Source organism: Trichomycterus rosablanca, chromosome 4, assembly GCF_030014385.1.
Source record: "Trichomycterus rosablanca isolate fTriRos1 chromosome 4, fTriRos1.hap1, whole genome shotgun sequence".
NCBI classification, from domain to species: domain Eukaryota; kingdom Metazoa; phylum Chordata; class Actinopteri; order Siluriformes; family Trichomycteridae; genus Trichomycterus; species Trichomycterus rosablanca.
Genome location: NC_085991.1, coordinates 44555493 through 44577058, shown reverse-complemented (window position 1 = coordinate 44577058; position 21566 = coordinate 44555493). Strand labels below are relative to the sequence as shown.

At 38.7% G+C, this 21566-nt stretch overlaps 1 pseudogene; it reads left to right on the top strand.

The window, feature by feature from the left end:
* Positions 1 to 5969: 5969 nt before the first annotated feature.
* The window catches only part of LOC134311952 (basement membrane-specific heparan sulfate proteoglycan core protein-like), a 28448-nt pseudogene continuing 12851 nt past the window's right edge, over positions 5970 to 21566 (top strand).

The following is a 21566-nucleotide window of genomic DNA, read 5'->3' as shown; positions in this document are numbered from 1 at the left end:
TTGAACAACCCTTTTTCAATCAATGCTTCGATTACTCAGAATGAGTGGGATGTATGTCCTAATTGTTGGGTTTGTTTTGTTTTCATTACTCTACTACACTTTCAAGTAAATGATTTGCTATGTAGAAATATCACTTCTACTAAAAACAGTGATTGATCAGGTTAATGGTGTTGGACTGCTATTTTTTTGAACACCACTGTATGCTGCTTTAGATAGTGATTACTTGTGGTCATTATTAACAAAAAGATTAACAAATAAGACAGGAAAGGTAAAAACATTCAGGTCTATTTTCTAACATTATTACTAACCCTAAATTGCCCCAATCCCATTTTTGGAATGTGTTGAAATATCTTGTTTATACTGTCTGCAATCAAATAAAAGCCAAAGTAACAAGCACTGCATTTTTTATTTAGCATTTTCTATACTGTTCCAACTTTTTTGATTTGGGGTTGTAATTAAAAAAGCTTTTGAAATGTTATCTTTTAAGTTTCAAAGGATTTATGGTGGGTTGTGGGAGGAGTTTTAGGTATAAAATATTCCAGTTATCCAATAAAGGAGAAAGAGATCGACTCTGCAGTACAAGTTCAAGATGTTTAGTAATATAGAGATTGGGAATTTACAGAAGGAGGTTGACTTTATCCTGCCATCCTATCCTGTTCATTAAACAACTGTTAATTATTTTTACAGTCTGTTCAGGTACATCGTGAAATACTGAAATATTAGAAAATAATGTTAGCAGCATAGGGTGCACAGATGCCAGTAATACTTGTTTATACTTTTTGGCTGTGGTACAGCTATACAAGCAACCTTTGGACCTGGTGATATTTTTGTGGCTGGACTAATCACTGTCCAGCTGAGATGTGTTAAATACTGGATCATTTAACAAATATCCAGTAAAGTGGTTTTATCATGTAAGCTTCAACTGGTCACCACTGTACTTTTTTGCTGATGTTGTTTGTTTTTGTATAACATAAACTGCCATGACATGAGAGAGTACCTCTAAAATAACAAAATGTGTATCCAGTTTATCTTCAAGTCAAATCTTCATGTGCAGTTACTGTATTGTCCAACATTGTATTAATCAGCCTTCAAACAAGGGGCATTTGGGTGGCACAGCAGTCTTTTTCTTTCTCTAGCCAGTTATCTGAAAGTGCATGCAATGCTTTATAATGTGCTAGATAATGTGCTACTGACCGGCTAGGCATCCATGCAGATGAAGTTGGCTGTGCCTGAGGGAAGAGGGTTGAATGGATTTCTCACTGTTGCTACAATTGCAGTTGCAGCCTCTGCTGGATGGTTAAGGTACCTGCATGAGGGCTGATTGATTCATGAATAGAGATGTGTGTCTATCCATGCATAATACTGCTCTTTGTGAGACCCTGTCTCTGGCAGGTGAAAAAAAGCGGTTGATGACTATACACGTGTTAGTGAAAGAGAGTGATAGTCTACAGCTCTCCTAGGTCAGGGTGTGGTTCTGTAGCGCTAGAGGAAGTTACATTCAAAACGTTTGGGAATTAGATTGAAAGGAAAAGTGGGAAATGCTAAAAATAAGATTTAATTAAAAATAAAAAGCACACTGCACTAGGAAGTAGGTAGGTAGCTGGGATTTATTGCCACGTCAGCACTTCTCCACTGCCTCCGCTGGTCATACACGGCTCCACAGTCAGCAGAGCCGAGTCCTGTAAATTCCTGGGCACGACCATCCGACAGGATCTTAAATGGGACAGGCATGGCACAGCTTTAGAAACTTAGACTGCCCCAAGCTCTGCTGGTTCAATTCTACACTGCGATAATCGAGTCCGTCATCACAGCTTCTATCACCGTCTGGTTTGGCTCGGCGTCTCTGCACACCAAACGTAAGCTACAGCGTACAGTGAGATGTGCAGAGAAAATCATCGGCTGTCGTCGTCCCACCCTAGAAGATCTACACTCCTCTAGGATGAAAAAGAGGGCAAGGAAGCTTATGGCAGACTCTTCTCACCCTGGTCACTCATTTTTTCAGAGGTTCTCATCTCAGCGGAGACAGAGAGTGAGAGCATTAAAGACTCGTACAAACCGCCACCTCCACAGCTTCTTTCCCCAGGCAATCAGCTTACTCAACAAGGACTACTCCCACATCCCTCCGTTTTAATAAATGCTCGTGGGTTTCACACAAGCTTCCCGCATTTTAATAGTTAATGCACATATGCACCTTATGTGTAAATAATCTCTATTGCACAATTTTTTATCACTACTATATTGTTTATTTTATTCTATGTATATATATACCATTGTTTATTGTTTATTATACGTTTAGATATAGTGTACCTTTTACTATTTAACTTGTATGTATGTTGACACCTGCACCTAAAGAAATTCCTTGTACATCTGCTACTTGGCGAATAAAAAGATTCTGATTCTGATTCTGATTCTGATTCCGGCTATATACGTGGCATGTTGAGTTTTTGTTTTTCATATAAGGTTAAAAACATTTGTAGAGGGCGGGGTGTGGCTTTGTACTCCCATCGTTTCTTTTATTATATAAGGTGTTCTAGTTTGACGTGTGTTAGGTCATTTTGTATTTTCCCTGGTGAGGTCTTTTCGACGAGGTCTTTGATGTTGTCTGCACAGAAGTGTTGCTGTCTTTGTCGCTGCAGGCTAGGGCATTTTGTCAGGGTCATGTTGCAGTTCTGGCAGGTAGGGGGTTCATCTCCTGTAAGTAGATGTTTATGTGTCAATTTGGTGTGTCCTATGCGCAATCTTGTGTGGATGGCTTGATGGTGTCGGTTCTCCATCCTGTAACCTATCGGTTTTATGTTAGGTTTGATTTCTTGTAGTTTGTTGTTGGTTTGACTGTCCCATTTCTCTTGCCATTTTGTGTTTATGAAGTCTTTTATTGTTGGAAAGGTATCTGTGACTGGGATGGGGAGAAAGGTTATGTCCTTACTTCTGGCCGATCTGGCGATGTTATCCACTCTTTCGTTTCCCTGTATTCCACAGTGTCCTGGTATCCAACAGTATTTTATATTTTATTGTTTATCTTCCAGTTCCTTGTCTTTGATCACAATTTTGGTTATTATTGAGTTGTCTGTGTCCATAGAGTCCAGTGCCTGTAGGCAAGACTTTGAGTCACTGCATATAAGAAAGTATTTGTGTTTCTCTTTCTGAATATATTCTAGGGCTATTAATATAGAATAGGCTTCGGCTGTGAAAATAGAGCAGAATGCACTAGGAAGTAAAATATTACACCCGTCTCTTTTTGCAGTAGTCTGCAGCAAGGCGGGAAGTGCTTTTTATACCCAATATAAATAAATGATGAAATAATTAGATGTTTGATCTTGGAATACTGCTTCTCATGTGAATGCTCCTTACTGAACAGAATATGGTATTCCATTATCAAGCATCTCCACGATTAGAAAGCATAAGAAAATAATAAAGAGGTAAAGTGCAGGTTTTATTGTATTTGTACTGTTTTTTAATTGTATATATGCAATCCCACGGGACCATGAAACGTATTGACAGCGTTAATTTTTATAAAAATTATACATCCTTATGGGAAAACATATAAAGGCCTGGCACTCAAATAAAGGTGTGTCTCTGCATTGTAAGTTACTGGGTGTTGCTGGACCCACTGCAAACCTGACTATGATGAGTGCAGAGAACCTGCTATCTAGCTCCAGATGTTAGTTGAATGAGAATCTCTTTTTGAATGTGGGAGATCTACTTCACTTCTAAGTAAATAAATAGGACAAACCTAAAATTGCTTTTAATGGTCATAACAACAAATAATTGGGCAGAAAATTAGCAAGAACTGAAAAGTGCACTAACATTTGCAAATCTATTTTTGCCCTGGAGTGCATTACAGCAATAAACCTGCATTAACCTACGTCCCTAAAAAGAATAAAAGATGCTGATATTTAATTTAAATTTATTTTAGTTCACTTAGGTTTGGGCAATAAGTGGGTCAGTTTCACTTATAATTTCTTCAGTGTAATCTACACTGAGTAACCATGAAGCTTTTTGTATTATTATATATATTTGAGCATACATTAAATGTAAAGTTTCTTCTTATTTACATTCATCCATTAATCACATTCTTAACTTTAATTTCATGTTGTTAAATTAATTGTAATGTTTTTGTTAGTGAATTTATCTACTTATTCTCATATCATTTATTCAATTTCATATATGAAGTATTAAAATACATTTTACAATTTAACTATTCAGATCAACAATGTAGCTGTGGTTTTGATTTTAATAGATTTTCAGTGAAGTAATAGTTTCACAGTAAAGGAGGATAGAAATGTGTGATTAATGGCCACAGCTTCCTGTTCATGTTTCATGTCACAGAGTTCCTCAAATAGAAGAAACAAGTTCACACACTGCAAACTGCATCAGTAGGTGAATTATATTAAACCTCTGTAATCCCTCAATATCACCTTCCCCAAATCATTGTAAATAAACACTCTTTATTTTGCTGTATACACAGAATTGGGTATCACTGTTTTATCACCTGTCCAATATGATTTCATTAGAACAAGCTCATATAAAAAGTGGGGTTGTAGTAAAATCTATGTGAATACGATACACCAGGGGTGTCAAACTCATGATTCAAACAGATCCGGCCCGCCACGTCATTTTATGTGGCCCGCGAGAGCTTTAACGACTGTATGATTGTTGTGATGGTTTGAGTTGTTACAGAGACGCGTTTATAATTTAATGGGACTCCTGAGCCTTTAAGAGTCAACCGTTGACATCGTAGTCATGGCAACTAACTTTGACCTTCGCTGAGAAGCCAAAAAAACTTAAAAATATGGAAACAGTGAAGATAAACCGGTGACAAACGCAGCGACGTGTGTGTGTGTGTTTTGCCTCCGATTGGCTCTGTAACGTTTTCTGCTCTCATCTACATCAAAAGCAAGAACCGCTTACGATTTACCAAAGTGAACCACGAGTTTATATAACGTGCTGATAGAATCGACTCAGATGGGGTCGGGTTGAATTATCTTTTTAAAGTAAATATTTCAATCAGCAAAATTGCATCGTATGTACGATGCACAACGTTAATTATGTTATTTTAGGTTGTAAAGTGCGATAGTTGGAGCTTTGTAGCTCAAAGTCTGGATCAATCCACTGAGCTGTTAAGCTTAACATGGAGGTGATGTTTATATATCACGCGATCGGATCTGCTGAATTTAGGAAATATCGGCCGATCGCCAATCGCATATTTTGATTAAAAATCGGCCGATTTCGATACATAGCCGATCGATCCTCCCATCTCTAGTTTTAATATTTTTATTGTAGAAATGAATGATTTACACCATCTTCTCTGTTTTCTCTTTTAGTGCTGATTTTACTTGTCCAAGTAGGAAAATCTGAAGGTAATTTCTCTCTTTATATTGTGTACATGATTAATGGTATTGAATTAATGTGTGTTATGATGCAGAATTCGAGCTTTGTACAGTGGCTGTGTTTTTAATGAACTTTTACTGAGGTGCTTATGCTGGTTCCCACTGTTCAGCCTGTTGTATCACAAATACTCTTGTGGAAGTTGGTGTCCACATTCTTCATAGCATATAGTGTATGTTTCATAGCTTCTCTTGGATGGAATTAGCTGACGAGAGAACTTAACACAGGGGAGTGGGGTCCTGTGGGTTGGGACAGAACTACATTAAGCCCTACAGTGGAGGTATCATCCTCTGTGATGAAGGGGACCTTGAGATTGGGTGGTTTCAACACTGCTGGATCCATGGTTGACTCATTGACTGGTTGAATCATTCTGTAATGGGGGTGATGAAGATCACAGAGGAAGACTCACCACCAGAATGATTCTGGTCCCAAGTGCAGATACTAGAGAGCATCAGAAGTGGTAAAACTTACTTTACCAAATAAAACTAAATAAAAGATTAATTAAAATGTAAACAAAAAGAGACAGTTGAATAAACATAAAAGGATCACTGTCTGAAGCTGGATTGGATGTGTAGTTTGCTATGCTCTACTGCAGACCAAACAGCCTGACCTACTGTTCAACAAACCGGGAGGAAGGTGTCAGAGAGTTCTCCCATGATAATGCTCTCGCCCACCTACAGCTAAAGGGAGGTGAGAGCGCTATGGTCAGAGCGCTATGGAAAGAGTGCTATGGTCAGCCAACCAGCTACTTGGTCCACCAGTCCCTTGACACACTGATGAAGTGCTTCTCTCACTAAAGGAACTGAAAGTGACAGAAAAATCCCCAAAATGGGTTCAAAGAACAAACACAGCTGAAAAAAGTGTCTTCCAGGAATGCAGAAGTGATGGCAAACAGTTAGCAATAGCCTTCTAAGGCAAAATAGTAAGAGGTCTCATATATTCTTTATAAAAGGTGAAAATTTAAGAATAATTACAGGCCAGTTACCAATATCAACTAAGTGTAAACAGTGATTCAACATTGCACCAATCTCCAAGTCTTCCTTAAACAGCCCTAGAGTCAGGTACAGTGCATTAGTGCTCATCAGCGCTGCAGCTACTGGGATTCATAGTCTGTTCAGGGTGACTATAACTGGCTGATCTCTCGTTCCTGTCGCAAGACTTATATATACAGGCTGTGTGTATTGAAATGGTGTGTATAGCATTAAATGAAAGAATATTTCGATAATGTTCCATTTTTTTATAATAGTAGTTGACATACTGTATTTTTAGATTTAAATTTTAGACTTATGTCAGATGTAATGTCACATGTCTTACAAAAGTTCCAGCTTTGGCTTATTAGTTTATAGAATATTATTCAAACGTTTTGGGGCCGTTTTTAGCAAAAATATTGTGTGTTTTTTTTTTTTTTTTTTTTGTCACCATTGGTTTTCCCCCTGAACCTCTCACATGAATGCCATTTTTTGCCCAGTATCTTTCTTACTGTGAATTTGTGTACATTAACCTTATATATGAGGTATATGAGACCTGCAGATGTTCATTTGGGTTTTTTGTGATATCCTGGATGAGCCATTGATAAGTTTTTGACTCACGCTGTGGTTTGCTGTAGTCCCAGAGCCATAGCTTTCCATACTGGTAGATCAGTGACTTTGTTGCACATTTGTATTTTTATCTCTTTAGAATGTGGCATTGTATATAGGGTCAGGTAGGGCTGAACAGCATTTCTCCTTTAATAAATACACTCATCATTAAAAATTATTTATTGCACTTCCTAGCAAAGGTTTAAATTTGAAAAATTAAGCCAAAAAGTAAGCTGAAAGTTTACTTAAACTGTACAAACCTATTTTAGGTGTACTGAAAAAAACCCTCTGATGTCTTTATTATTTCAACAGTAAAACCCAAACCAACTGTGACTGGAGTTCCTCAGAGCTTCATCTACACTGGAGAAGCTGTTACTCTGTACTGTGAGCTGCAGGAGCAGCAGTCTGCTGAATGGACATTTATCTGGTACATAAATCAGTTTCCTCTAACACCAGTAACCCCAAACACCAACGCACTCAGTGTGCCAACCACTTATGCAGGAGAAACAGAGTACCAGTGTATAGCACGCAGGGAAAACTACTACTCAGACTACAGTGATAGAGTCAAAATTACAGTTAAAGGTACGACATGTTTTTTTTACTTTTTCTTACAGCTAAAACATTAGAAGTGCATTGAACAATTCAATTAAAATGATGTTTAATGATTGAATGATTTATATGTTTTTAAAGTTTTTGTCACGTACTGACACTGAGACTTAAAGCTGATTGTGTTCATCTGTGTGATCCAGACTAGCTGTGTTATTAAGAATTTTTATTTTACAAAGATGACAGTGATGATTACATAGTTGCTTGTCATCATATGTTTGGACACCCATGACATTTTTATGCGATTTGTGTTGTTTGTTTTGTAATCTTCCTCCTTTAAAGAGATGTACATAAAAAATAATCTGAGAGCGGTTCCCTGCACTTCTTATACTATATTATGTTTTTTAAATAAACACTCCTTCATAGGAAACAATTGCTGAACAAAAACTGTAATAATGCATTGAACACAAACAAGACAGTAAAGATAGAGTCATATATCCACCATAAACCGAATGTTTACAAATATCTTCTTCCCAAGATGATGCAAAATAAGTCCAAAAACAGTTGACCAAAGTAGACTTGTAGGGTTCAAAGTTTATACGCCTTACCGGAAGTCCACTTCAACTGAATCAGTTATTGCGTATAATGCAGTCCTTATCCATACCCTTAGTTAGTCCTTATTAAAGTTGAAAGTCCTTATCAAAAATCCAGCAGTTAATAATGGGTAGTGGATTCCCAAATAAACTCCTTTTCTACAGAAGTAGGAATATTCATGCATTAATCATGTAAATATACAAAAGGAAATTAGCATATAGCATTAGCAATGTAAATATACAAAGGAAATTAGCATATAGCATTAGCATCTACCTTCCATAATGTTTCCAAAAAGAGAAATTATACCAAGAATAATGATAATCAAAACATAGTTTGCAGTACTTACATCTAGGCATAACACATCAAAGTTTCCTAGGAAAGGAGCCTTTAAATCCTAAAAAAGATCACACATGCAAAGCAGCACACCGAGTACCAAACCTCTTTCGCTTCCATCAGGAAAATGTTGTGTCTACTTCTTTTCACAAAAGAAAATATGGGTAATTCCCTCTCTATTGCCCCCTAAGGGAGACCAAGGGAACTGACCAAATGTTACTCTGGTGTTAGTCACCAGGTCTGTTACAGTTTCTGTCTGTTTTTTTTACAGTTTAACATAAACATATTTTTACCAACCTAATACAAGAAAAGACTGCCAGCTGCCCACAGAAAGCATTTGCAAACTATTATATTTGTCAAAAATGTTACCTTTTGCACATGTGCAGTTACTATTTTAGCTTTTTTATATTTAAGTTCATCAGATTTTATTTATATACCTTTGTCCTTGTGTTTTGTTGACAATTACTTTACTGGCTTGTCCCAGAGATCCCAGTGTTGTGTGGATAAAATAAAATAGTTCAAAGTTCAAAATTAACTAAATGAACTGAAGCGTACGTTGGTGTGATAGGGGATTCTATCCTCCTGCCTTGCTGGAACTGCAGTTTCGGACACGTCTTTTCTGTTTTCCAAGAGCTGACCAGTTCTTATTTCTACACTTTCCCTTTTCTATTTACTTTCTCCATTGTGGGCTGAGACTGTTACTGTGTCTTTATTTTCGTACTTTGTTTGTACAACCCCATTTAGAAAAAGTTGGTATAGTATGGAAAATACAATTACAAAAACACAGATGGAAACAGTGTATAGATCCCTGAATTTTATTTGCATGCATGATTCTATTTTTAAGTTGTATATAGAAACACATAACATTTTATTTAGGTAACATTAGCATTCAGAGTCACTATGGATTAATTCAGACCTCTTGTTCCAGCCCACAGTGGGCTCCTACAGGTCCATTGCTGAATTATTTTCAAAACAGCTTTATGAAATGTTCCACTTCATAGTAGCCAAAATGTAGTCAAGTCAAATATATTGTACAGGTGCTGGTCATAAAATTAGAATATCATGAAAAAGTTGATTTATTTCAGTAATTCCATTCAAAAAGTGAAACTTGTATATTATATTCATTCATTACACACAGACTGATATATTTCAAATATTTATTTCTTTTAATGTTGATGATTATAACTGACAACTAATGAAAACCCAATAAAGCATCAAAACACAGATATGATTATTTCATAGATCTATTAAGAAAACCCTTTAATACTGTGTTTGTGCAGAAAGAATACTGGGAAATACTGTTCTAAATTACCATTTAAACACCTATAAATACCTGAAACAGTCAAGTTAGCAGACATTATCTATAAGTAATTGACTGTAGCTAAATAAAAAAAAGTGTTAATTAAAACAGTCCATGTAAACGCTTAGTCCATATAAATATCAGATACGAATGTGTTTTTAGAAAACTACAAACATCACAAATATAAATCATGTTTATAACCATGTGATAGAATAACCTGAATAAACTGTAGAGATGAAACATCACACAGAGCTTCACTTTTCACCGGAGGGGGAGGAGGCGGAGCTACACGGTTTTGATGGACAGCTTTAGCAGCCAATGGAGATACTCGTTACAGAGATCGCGTGGTTTCATTCATCTTTTCATTAACACGTAAAAAAAGTGAAAACCGCTAAAAGTAGTTTATCATCGGACAGTTCATGCGCTTTACATCCTAATTCATCTGAAATACAGATAATTACCACAGAGACACACATGTATATGCCAAATAAAAATAGTTAGATTAAAAATTTTAATCTTGATTAAAATTAACGCGATTAACGACAGCCCTAATTTATATATACAGTGTATCACAAAAGTGAGTACACCCCTCACATTTCTGCAGATATTTAAGTATATCTTTTCATGGGACAACACTGACAAAATGACACTTTGACACAATGAAAAGTAGTCTGTGTGCAGCTTATATAACAGTGTAAATTTATTCTTCCCTCAAAATAACTCAATATACAGCCATTAATGTCTAAACCACCGGCAACAAAAGTGAGTACACCCCTAAGAGACTACACCCCTAAATGTCCAAATTGAGCACTGCTTGTCATTTTCCCTCCAAAATGTCATGTGATTTGTTAGTGTTACTAGGTCTCAGGTGTGCATAGGGAGCAGGTGTGTTCAATTTAGTAGTACAGCTCTCACACTCTCTCATACTGGTCACTGAAAGTTCCAACATGGCACCTCATGGCAAAGAACTCTCTGAGGATCTTAAAAGACGAATTGTTGCGCTACATGAAGATGGCAAAGGCTACAAGAAGATTGCCAACACCCTGAAACTGAGCTGCAGCACAGTGGCCAAGATCATCCAGCGTTTTAAAAGAGCAGGTTCCACTCAGAACAGACCTCGCGTTGGTCGTCCAAAGAACCTGAGTGCACGTGCTCAGCGTCACATCCAACTGCTGTCTTTGAAAGATAGGTGCAGGAGTGCTGTCAGCATTGCTGCAGAGATTGAAAAGGTGGGGGGTCAGCCTGTCAGTGCTCAGACCATACGCCGCACACTACATCAAATTGGTCTGCATGGCTGTCACCCCAGAAGGAAGCCTCTTCTGAAGTCTCTACACAAGAAAGCCCGCAAACAGTTTGCTGAAGACGTGTCAACAAAGGACATGGATTACTGGAACCATGTCCTATGGTCTGATGAGACCAAGATTAATTTGTTTGGTTCAGATGGTCTTAAGCATGTGTGGCGGCAATCAGGTGAGGAGTACAAAGATAAGTGTGTCATGCCTACAATCAAGCATGGTGGTGGGAATGCCATGGTCTGGGGCTGCATGAGTGCAGCAGGTGTTGGGGAGTTACATTTCATTGAGGGACACATGAACTCCAATATGTACTGTGAAATACTGAAGCAGAGCATGATCCCCTCCCTCCGGAAACTGGGTCGCAGGGCAGTGTTCCAGCATGATAATGACCCCAAACACACCTCTAAGACGACCACTGCTTTATTGAAGAGGCTGAGGGTAAAGATGATGGACTGGCCAAGCATGTCTCCAGACTTAAACCCAATAGAACATCTTTGGGGCATCCTCAAGCGGAAGGTGGAGGAGCGCAAAGTCTTGAATATCCGCCAGCTCCGTGATGTCGTCATGGAGGAGTGGAAAAGCATTCCAGTGGCAACCTGTGAAGCTCTGGTAAACTCCATGCCCAGGAGAGTTAAGGCAGTTCTGGGAAATAATGGTGGCCACACAAAATACTGAAAAAGGGGTGTACTCACTTTTGTTGCCGGTGGTTTAGACATTAATGGCTGTATATTAAGTTATTTTGAGGGAAGAATAAATTTACACTGTTATATAAGCTGCACACAGACTACTTTTCATTGTGTCAAAGTGTCATTTTGTCAGTGTTGTCCCATGAAAAGATATACTTAAATATCTGCAGAAATGTGAGGGGTGTACTCACTTTTGTGATATACTGTGTGTATATATATATATATATATATATATATATATATATATATATATATATATATATATATGTGTGTGTGTGTGTGTGTATGTATGTGTGTGTGTGTGTACCTATTAGGCATAACATTAAAACCACCTACTTGTTGCTACACTCACTGTCCATTTTATCAGCTTCACTTACCATATAGAAACACTTTGTAGTTCTACAATTACTGACTGTAGTCCATCTGTTTCTCTACATGCTTTGTTTAATGGTCAGGACCCCCACAGGACCACTACAAGAAGAAAAAGCATACAACAAAGAAGTTAGCATGGGCACTCTAAAGTAGCATCATACACTGAAGGGTTCACAAGGGTTTAAACACAAACAACTGAGTTTATATTTTGTATCATTATATGTAGCATAATATCATTTTTCAGTTTTTTACTGTCCCACAATTTTTGTAATTTTATTTGTAATTAGACTTAATCACTATGATTATATAGAGCTCACATTACCAGAGCAGGGTGAGTTTATAACATGTAGAACTGTTTGTGATCACATTTATTTGGTGTAACTGTACAGAGAGACCAAAAGCTGTTCTGAAGCTGCTGACTGGTGGACGAATATTGAGTGGAGAACAAGTCACTCTCACATGTGAAATACAAGACACAAGTGAGGACTGGATGTACAACTGGTTTAAAGATAAGCAACAACTTTTCTCTGCTAATGAGAACAGAGAATATTCATTCACTGCTACAGAGCAGGACAGTGGTAGTAGCTACACCTGCAGTGGACAGAGTAAAATTCACTCCCAAAACAGCAATACTGTTACACTGACTGTATCAGGTGAGTGTGTTCATCTCTTCTACACACACATATTCACTTCAGCATCACGTCACTACATTCATCACAGATTACGATCATTACTTTAAACATTCTACTATTAGGCTATAGTCATTGGGAGGTGCACTTGCTGGTCCCAAGCCAAGATAAAATAGGGAGTGTTGCATCAGCAAGGGCATCAGCTGTAAAAACTGTGCCAAATTATGAATGTGGACCAAAATGATTTACATAATGAAAAGATTTTACACCAATTAAAGGTAAAAACACCAATACAATGTCTCTCCAACTTTTTAGAAACCTTCATTAAGATTTTATATCATAATTTATTAATATTTATTAACCTCTTCATTCAGATCAGGGTTTAGAGTTATTTTACAATAAAAAAAATTTAATAAATGCTACAGACACATATCTGTTGACAAATCCTCTGTTTGTATCGTAAAAGAAAAAACACTCTGATATCTTTATTATTTTAACAGCAAAACCCAAACCAACTGTGACTGGAGTTCCTCAGAGCTTCATCTACACTGGAGAAGCTGTTACTCTGTACTGTGAGCTGCAGGAGCAGCAGTCTACTGAATGGACATTTACCTGGTACAAAATAATTCAGAACCAACTGACACCAGTAACTCCAAACACCAACTCACTCAGTGTGCTGACCACTTATGCAGGAGTAACAGAGTACCAGTGTAAAGCACACGGGAGAAACTACGACTCAGAGTTCAGTAATACAGTCACAATTACAGTTAAAGGTACGACATGTTTTCTATTTTTTATTACAGCTAAAAAGTTAAAAGTGCATTAAAGAAATGACACTTTTGTTTAATTCTATATTGTTTTAAATTTTAAATGATGTTAAATGATTAAAGTTTTTGTCATGTACTGACGAGACTAAAAGCAGATTGTGTTCATCTTTGTGATCCAGACTAGTTGTGTTATCAATAAAATATTTTTTACAAAGTGAAGATGACAATGATGATTATGTAGTTGGTTGTTAACATAACATGTGGGCATCAATGACATTTTTATGTGGCTTTGTTTGTTTGTATGTTCATTGCTAATTTATTTTCAAAATTGCCTTTTTAATTTTTTAAAAATAGCCAAAAATGTATATAGAGCAGTTATTATTTAATGTAGGTGGAATAAGAACAAAACTTGCTCTTCAGCCACCTTTTGTTTGATTTTCTTGGAGTCTGCATTTAGCAGATTAAAACTGACTATTTCAGTGTTTAAGTCTCAGTTTGCATATTTTAGATAATTATCTGTAACCAGGAGTTTAAGCACACAGCTAAAAGAACTGGTGATTATTTTTATTTTTATTACATTTGGGCTTGTCATAATTGGGCTTGTGATAATTTAACTGTTTTCGGTACATGGAGGTAGATTTTAGCAGGTTGTGTCTCCTCAGCCCATTGGTTTGAATGGCCTGAGACTAACTCTATTAGTATATGAAGCAAAAACTGTGATGACATTATCGTGGTAACTGTTAAATAAGTAGTCTAAATAATTTGCCTAATAAGTTTGATATCTCATTAGAATCCTCTCTAGGAAGCTGCCTAGGTAGGCAGTAGCCAGCAAGGCAGCTCACTAGGTTTTCAGACCATATATATATATATATAAATATATAAATATATATATATATATATATATATATATATATATATATATATATACAGTGTATCACAAAAGTGAGTACACCCCTCACATTTCTGCAGATATTTAAGTATATCTTTTCATGGGACAACACTGACAAAATGACACTTTGACACAATGAAAAGTAGTCTGTGTGCAGCTTATATAACAGTGTAAATTTATTCTTCCCTCAAAATAACTCAATATACAGCCATTAATGTCTAAACCACCGGCAACAAAAGTGAGTACACCCCTTAGTGAAAGTTCCTGAAGTGTCAATATTTTGTGTGGCCACCATTATTTCCCAGAACTGCCTTAACTCTCCTGGGCATGGAGTTTACCAGAGCTTCACAGGTTGCCACTGGAATGCTTTTCCACTCCTCCATGACGACATCACGGAGCTGGCAGATATTCGAGACTTTGCTCTCCTCCCCCTTCCGCTTGAGGATGCCCCAAAGATGTTCTATTGGGTTTAGGTCTGGAGACATGCTTGGCCAGTCCATCACCTTTACCCTCAGCCTCTTCAATAAAGCAGTGGTCGTCTTGGAGGTGTGTTTGGGGTCATTATCATGCTGGAACACTGCCCTGCGACCCAGTTTCCGGAGGGAGGGGATCATGCTCTGCTTCAGTATTTCACAGTACATATTGGAGTTCATGTGTCCCTCAATGAAATGTAACTCCCCAACACCTGCTGCACTCATGCAGCCCCAGACCATGGCATTCCCACCACCATGCTTGACTGTAGGCATGACACACTTATCTTTGTACTCCTCACCTGATTGCCGCCACACATGCTTGAGACCATCTGAACCAAACAAATTAATCTTGGTCTCATCAGACCATAGGACATGGTTCCAGTAATCCATGTCCTTTGTTGACATGTCTTCAGCAAACTGTTTGCGGGCTTTCTTGTGTAGAGACTTCAGAAGAGGCTTCCTTCTGGGGTGACAGCCATGCAGACCAATTTGATGTAGTGTGCGGCGTATGGTCTGAGCACTGACAGGCTGACCCCCCACCTTTTCAATCTCTGCAGCAATGCTGACAGCACTCCTGCGCCTATCTTTCAAAGACAGCAGTTGGATGTGACGCTGAGCACGTGCACTCAGCTTCTTTGGACGACCAACGCGAGGTCTGTTCTGAGTGGACCCTGCTCTTTTAAAACGCTGGATGATCTTGGCCACTGTGCTGCAGCTCAGTTTCAGGGTGTTGGCAATCTTCTTGTAGCCTTGGCCATCTTCATGTAGCGCAACAATTCGTCTTTTAAGATCCTCAGAGAGTTCTTTGCCATGAGGTGCCATGTTGGAACTTTCAGTGACCAGTATGAGAGAGTGTGAGAGCTGTACTACTAAATTGAACACACCTGCTCCCTATGCACACCCGAGACCTAGTAACACTAGCGAGTCACACGACATTTTGGAGGGAAAATGACGAGCAGTGCTCAATTTGGACATTTAGGGGTGTAGTCTCTTAGGGGTGTACTCACTTTTGTTGCCGGTGGTTTAGACATTAATGGCTGTAAATTGAGTTATTTTGAGGGAAGAATAAATTTACACTGTTATATAAGCTGCACACAGACTACTTTTCATTGTGTCAAAGTGTCATTTTGTCAGTGTTGTCCCATGAAAAGATATACTTAAATATCTGCAGAAATGTGAGGGGTGTACTCACTTTTGTGATACACTGTATATATATATATATATATATATATATATATATATATACTGTATATATATATACATACACCCCTCACATTTCTGCAAATATTTCATTATACCTTTTCATGGGACAACACTGTAGACATGAAACTTGGATATAACTTAGAGTAGTCAGTGTACAGCTTGTATAGCAGTGTAGATTTACTGTCTTCTGAAAATAACTCAACACACAGCCATTAATGTCTAAATAGCTGGCAACATAAGTGAGTACACCCCACAGTGAACATGTCCAAACTGTGCCCAAATGTGTCGTTGTCCCTCCCTGGTGTCATGTGTCAAGGTCCCAGGTGTAAATGTGGAGCAGGGCTTTTAAATTTGGTGTTTTGGGTACAATTCTCTCATACTGGCCACTGGATATTCAACATGGCACCTCATGGCAAAGAACTCTCTGAGGATGTGAGAAATAGAATTGTTGCTCTCCACAAAGATGGCCTGGGCTATAAGAAGATTGCTAACACCCTGAAACTGAGTTTCAGCAAACAGTTTGCTGAAAACAAGCAGTCCAAGAACATGGATTACTGGAATGCCCTGTGGTCTGACGAGACCAAGATAAACTTGTTTGGCTCAGATGGTGTCCAGCATGTGTGGCGGCGCCCTGGTGAGAAGTACCAAGACAACTGTATCTTGCCTACAGTCATGCATGGTGGTGGTAGCATCATGGTCTTGGGCTGCATGAGTGTTGCTGGCACTGGGGAGCTGCAGTTCATTGAGGGAAACATGAATTCCAACATGTACTGTGACATTCTGAAACAGAGCATGATCCCCTCCCTTCGAAAACTGGGCCTCATGGCAGTTTTCCAACAGGATAACGACCCCAAACACAACCTCCAAAATGACAACTGCCTTGCTGAGGAAGCTGAAGGTAAAGGTGATGGACTAAACCCAATTGAGCACCTGTGGCGCATCCTCAAGTGGAAGGTGGAGGAGTTCAAGGTGTCTAACATCCACCAGCTCCGTGATGTCATCATGGAGGAGTGGAAGAGGATTCCAGTAGCGACCTGTGCAGCTCTGGTGAATTCCATGCCCAGGAGGGTTAATAATAATAATAATAATACATTCAACTTATATAGCGCCTTTCATAATACCCAAGGACGCTTCACAAAGTAATTACAGTCAAGAAAAAAAATCAAATAGAAACACGAGAATGAAAGTGTTGAGTAAACAAGAACGTTTTAAGAAGAGATTTAAACTCAGAGAGAGAGGAAGAGAGACGAAGAGGGAGAGGAAGAGAGTTCCACAGTGTCGGGGCAGCAACACTAAATGATCTACCACCCATGGTGGTCAACCTAAACCTAGGTATAACAAGGAGACCAGCATCAAACGATCTTAGCCTGCGGGAAGGGACATAGCGATGTAAAAGATCAGCCAGATACAAGGGAGCCAGACCATGAAGTGCCTTGAAAGCGAGCACTAAAATTTTATATTGGATACGTTTTTTGACAGGGAGCCAATGGAGTTGTTCAAGTACCGGGGTGATATGTTCATGTTTTTTTGACCGGGTCAGTACTCGGGCAGCAGCATTCTGAGCAATCTGCAAGGCTCGGAGGGATTTTGAAGGAAGTCCATAAAGGAGAGAATTACAATAGTCGAGTTTGGAAGTGACAAAGGCATGTACCAGGGTCTCAGCAGCTTTAAACGAAGGGAACGGACGCAAACGGGTGACCTTTCGAAGCTGGAAGAAGGCAGACTTTGCCAATGAATTGATATGTGGCTCCAGTGACAGGGGAGGGTCGAGCAGCACCCCGAGATTACGTGCCTTAGAAGAAGACTGAACAGAGATACCAGCAATAGTGAGGGATGTGTTGGTGAGAGAAGAGACAGCCAATTTGGAGCCAATAACGAGATACTCCGTCTTATGAGCATTCAATAGAAGAAAGTTTGCACACAGCCATAAGTTGAGATCACAGATGCACTCGGTGAGGGATGGGGGTGGAAAAGGATCAGATGGTATAAGGTTTAGATCAGGGCTGCCCAATTTGGGGCCCGCGGGCCAAACTTGGCCCGCCGTCTCTTTTTTCTGGCCCGCCTCACTATATCAAAGTAGCGCTTACTTTTGTCAGTAGCTGGGAATTTCTTTTAAGTGTTGAACTGCCTATAACGCTAGCTGCAATTCATTGGCTGACCACAATGTTACATGAGACAGTGGATAGGAGAGGGGGGCGCTGTGGAGCTCCTGTCAGCAGACATGATGACACGAGTGAGGCTGTTAATCATGGAGCGTATGAGGCAGTGGCATTGGATAAACGAACATTTAAAAACAGTTTGAATATTTTTTCACCGAAATAGATTAAACCGCAGTTTGCCTCATCTGCGGATAGAGAGTGGCTGCACTAAAGGAGTACAACATCCGTCAGCATTACGAAACAAAACATGCACACCTGTTCTCAAAGTACAGTGGCGAGGAAAGGTGAATATATTGAATATTTGAATATTGATGGTATATACGTATATATACAGTATATATTTTGCTTTGCATGTTTTTCTTTACAAATTTACATTTGTTCAAATATTTCTGCTCCTAAAAAGAAACATCTATCATCCGTTGAAATAAATAAAAGCACTGTTAATTAGAATAAACAGTAGTGTTTTATTTAACAACAAAAACGTGATATTTTTAAATTTAATGCAATATTAAAATTAGGGTGGGCGATTTTCACGATTAATTCGAATGAACGTTTTCACACGATGTTAGAAATGTGACAATCGCGATTGTTTACATACTTTATATTTTAATTAAAATACCAACATGTCAGTTTAATATCAAAAGAGTAAAAACAGTAAACGGAAGACAACAGGGGTCATACACGGTAATAGTTAGATTCAGAAATAAGGAGCGCAAACACGATCGGCAAAACTTCACAACGAGACTCACAAACAGAAGAGTTTAATTAAGATTCATGGAATCGAACACAGCTGAACTGAATCAAAACTCCGGAGTGGGAGGACCAATCAGAATTGACTGACCGGAGACTTGTGGTAGTCACGTGACAGTCTGTGAGAGCATGGGAGTTGTAGTCAATATTGTTAGAAGCGGAATGTGCCCCTCCATCCACCCCCCAATCACAAGGGGACAAAATGAAAGCTGAGTGATTACTTGTGGTCCCCCAGTGTAGATACTGATACACTAACTTCATTGGTGAAAACAGTATACAGGCTTGTGTTTCTTTTAAGAAATCTGTAAAGAACTTTTTGTAGCTTTGCACTTTTCTTAATGTAAGGAGGTTCTGCTGCAAATTACTTAAAGTGAGTTGTTTGTGAGCTGTTCCTAAAAAGCATATAGCTAATTAAGATTTATGTTTATTGTTAATTGTTATATTGTTATTGTTATAAAGTTTGAGTCCCTTGAAAAGATAATTATAGGTGGTGCTGTTACTATTTTTTCACTTCTGCAGTCTTTTAAATTAAAATGCAAAAAAAGTCTTTTTTTTTTCAATTGCATTATACAAAAACAACAAAAAAAAAAAAAAAAAAAAAAAACACAATCAGAATCTTTTTTTTTTTTTCAATATCGCCCAGCCCTAGTTAAAATAACTTTTAGTTTTGGCCCGTGGCCCCTCACTGAGATTAAATTTTGGCCCCTTATAAGGAATTATTTGGGCACCCCTGGTTTAGATAAACCTGGGTGTCGTCAGCGTAGCAGTAAAAATTTAACCCATGGTGACGGAAAATTTCACCAAGGGGCAGGATGTAAATAAGAAACAGCAACAGTCCCAATACTGAGCCCTGGGGGACACCCTGCTTAACAGGAGCAGCATCAGATGTGTGTTTACCTATGCCAACAAAGTGATGCCTATCAGATAGATAAGATTTAAACCAAGTCAAAACTATGCCGGAAAAACCAATGTCAGAGAGCCGGGTTATGAGAATTTCATGGTTAACCGTGTCAAAAGCAGTAGTAAGATCAAGGAGTAAAAGGATAGAAGCAAGACCTTTATCAGAGGAAAGAAGAAGGTCGTTGAGTACACACAAAAGTGCAGTCTCTGTGCTATGACGGGCACGAAAACCAGATTGAAAGGTGTCAAAGAGATTGTTAGAATTCATGTAGTCTAGTAGCTGGGATGCCACGACACGTTCCAGAATTTTTGCAATAAATGGGAGATTAGATATTGGTCTGTAGTTACTTAATATGGAGCTATCTAAATCAGGTTTTTTAATTATGGGAGTAACAACAGAAGTTTTCAGAGCTACCGGAACATGACCAGATTCGAGAGAAAGGTTGACGAGGTGACAAATAGAGGGCAACAAAGAAGAAATAACTTGCTTGAGAAGAACTGTAGGAGCAGGATCAAGGAGTGAGGTAGTGGTCTTGGAACCTGTTATAATTCTAGTGACGCAAACAGGATTGACAGATGCAAAAGACGAGAAAGTGTGCAGGGAAGAGGAAGTACCGAAAGAGATTGGAGATGAGAGCAGTGATTTACATGTCTGATCATTCAGTATATCCTGGTAGATGTTTGAAACTTTGTCCCTGAAAAAGTTAAGAAATGCATTACATAAATCCAATGATGGAGCTAGGGAGTCTGAGGGGGGACGTAAAAGTTTATTTACAGTAGTAAAGAGTCGCTTGGGATCCAGGCCTGCCTTTGTAATTGTAGAAGTGTAGTAGGTAGTGCGAGCATTGTTTAAAGCCTCTTTATATCTGACCAGATGATCCAGATAAGCTTGATGGTGAACATATAAGCCTGTTTTCCTATATAGACGTTCAAGACGCCTACCAGCTGTTTTTAAACCACGAAGTTCTGCAGTAAACCAGGGTGAGGAATGCGAGGAGGGCACAGACCGAGTTATAACTGGAGCAAGGGTGTTAAGGGTATCGGCCATAGACTGATTGTAAACAGAGATGGCCTCATCAATGTCGCATAGCGAGGTAATACGAGGTAAACTGGAAGATTCCAGGACAGAGGAGAAAGCTAACGGATCAACAGAGGAGATATTACGGTAAGAGAGAAAGGTCTTAGATGGGGGGTTAGCAGTGTGTAGTGAAATACATGATGTAATAAACAGATGATCGGATATTCCAATATCATGACCTGATACATTAGTGATAGTTCCCGCTGAGGAGCAGATCAAGTCCAAAATGTGACCATGTTTATGAGTTGAAAAATCCACATGTTGATACAAGTCAAAGCAGTTTAAGAGTGACAAAAAACCAGTAGAACCAGGAGATACAGAGTCAATATGAATATTAAAGTCACCAAGGACGACCAATGACTTTGACAGAGAACTGACAGTGGTTAGGACCTCACCAAGTTCAAGTAGGAAATCGGAGAAGGAACTGCTAGGAGGACGGTAAACTAACAACACAACAGTTGGACAAGGGCCCAGGATCCTGAGAGCCATGTACTCAAAGTGAGCAGTTTCCTGCATCTTACACATAGTTATTTTTAATTTACTGCTAAAAAAGACGGCTAGACCCCCACCACGACCACTCAGCCTAGGTGCACAAAGATATTTAAAGCCAGGTGGGTTGGCCGCATT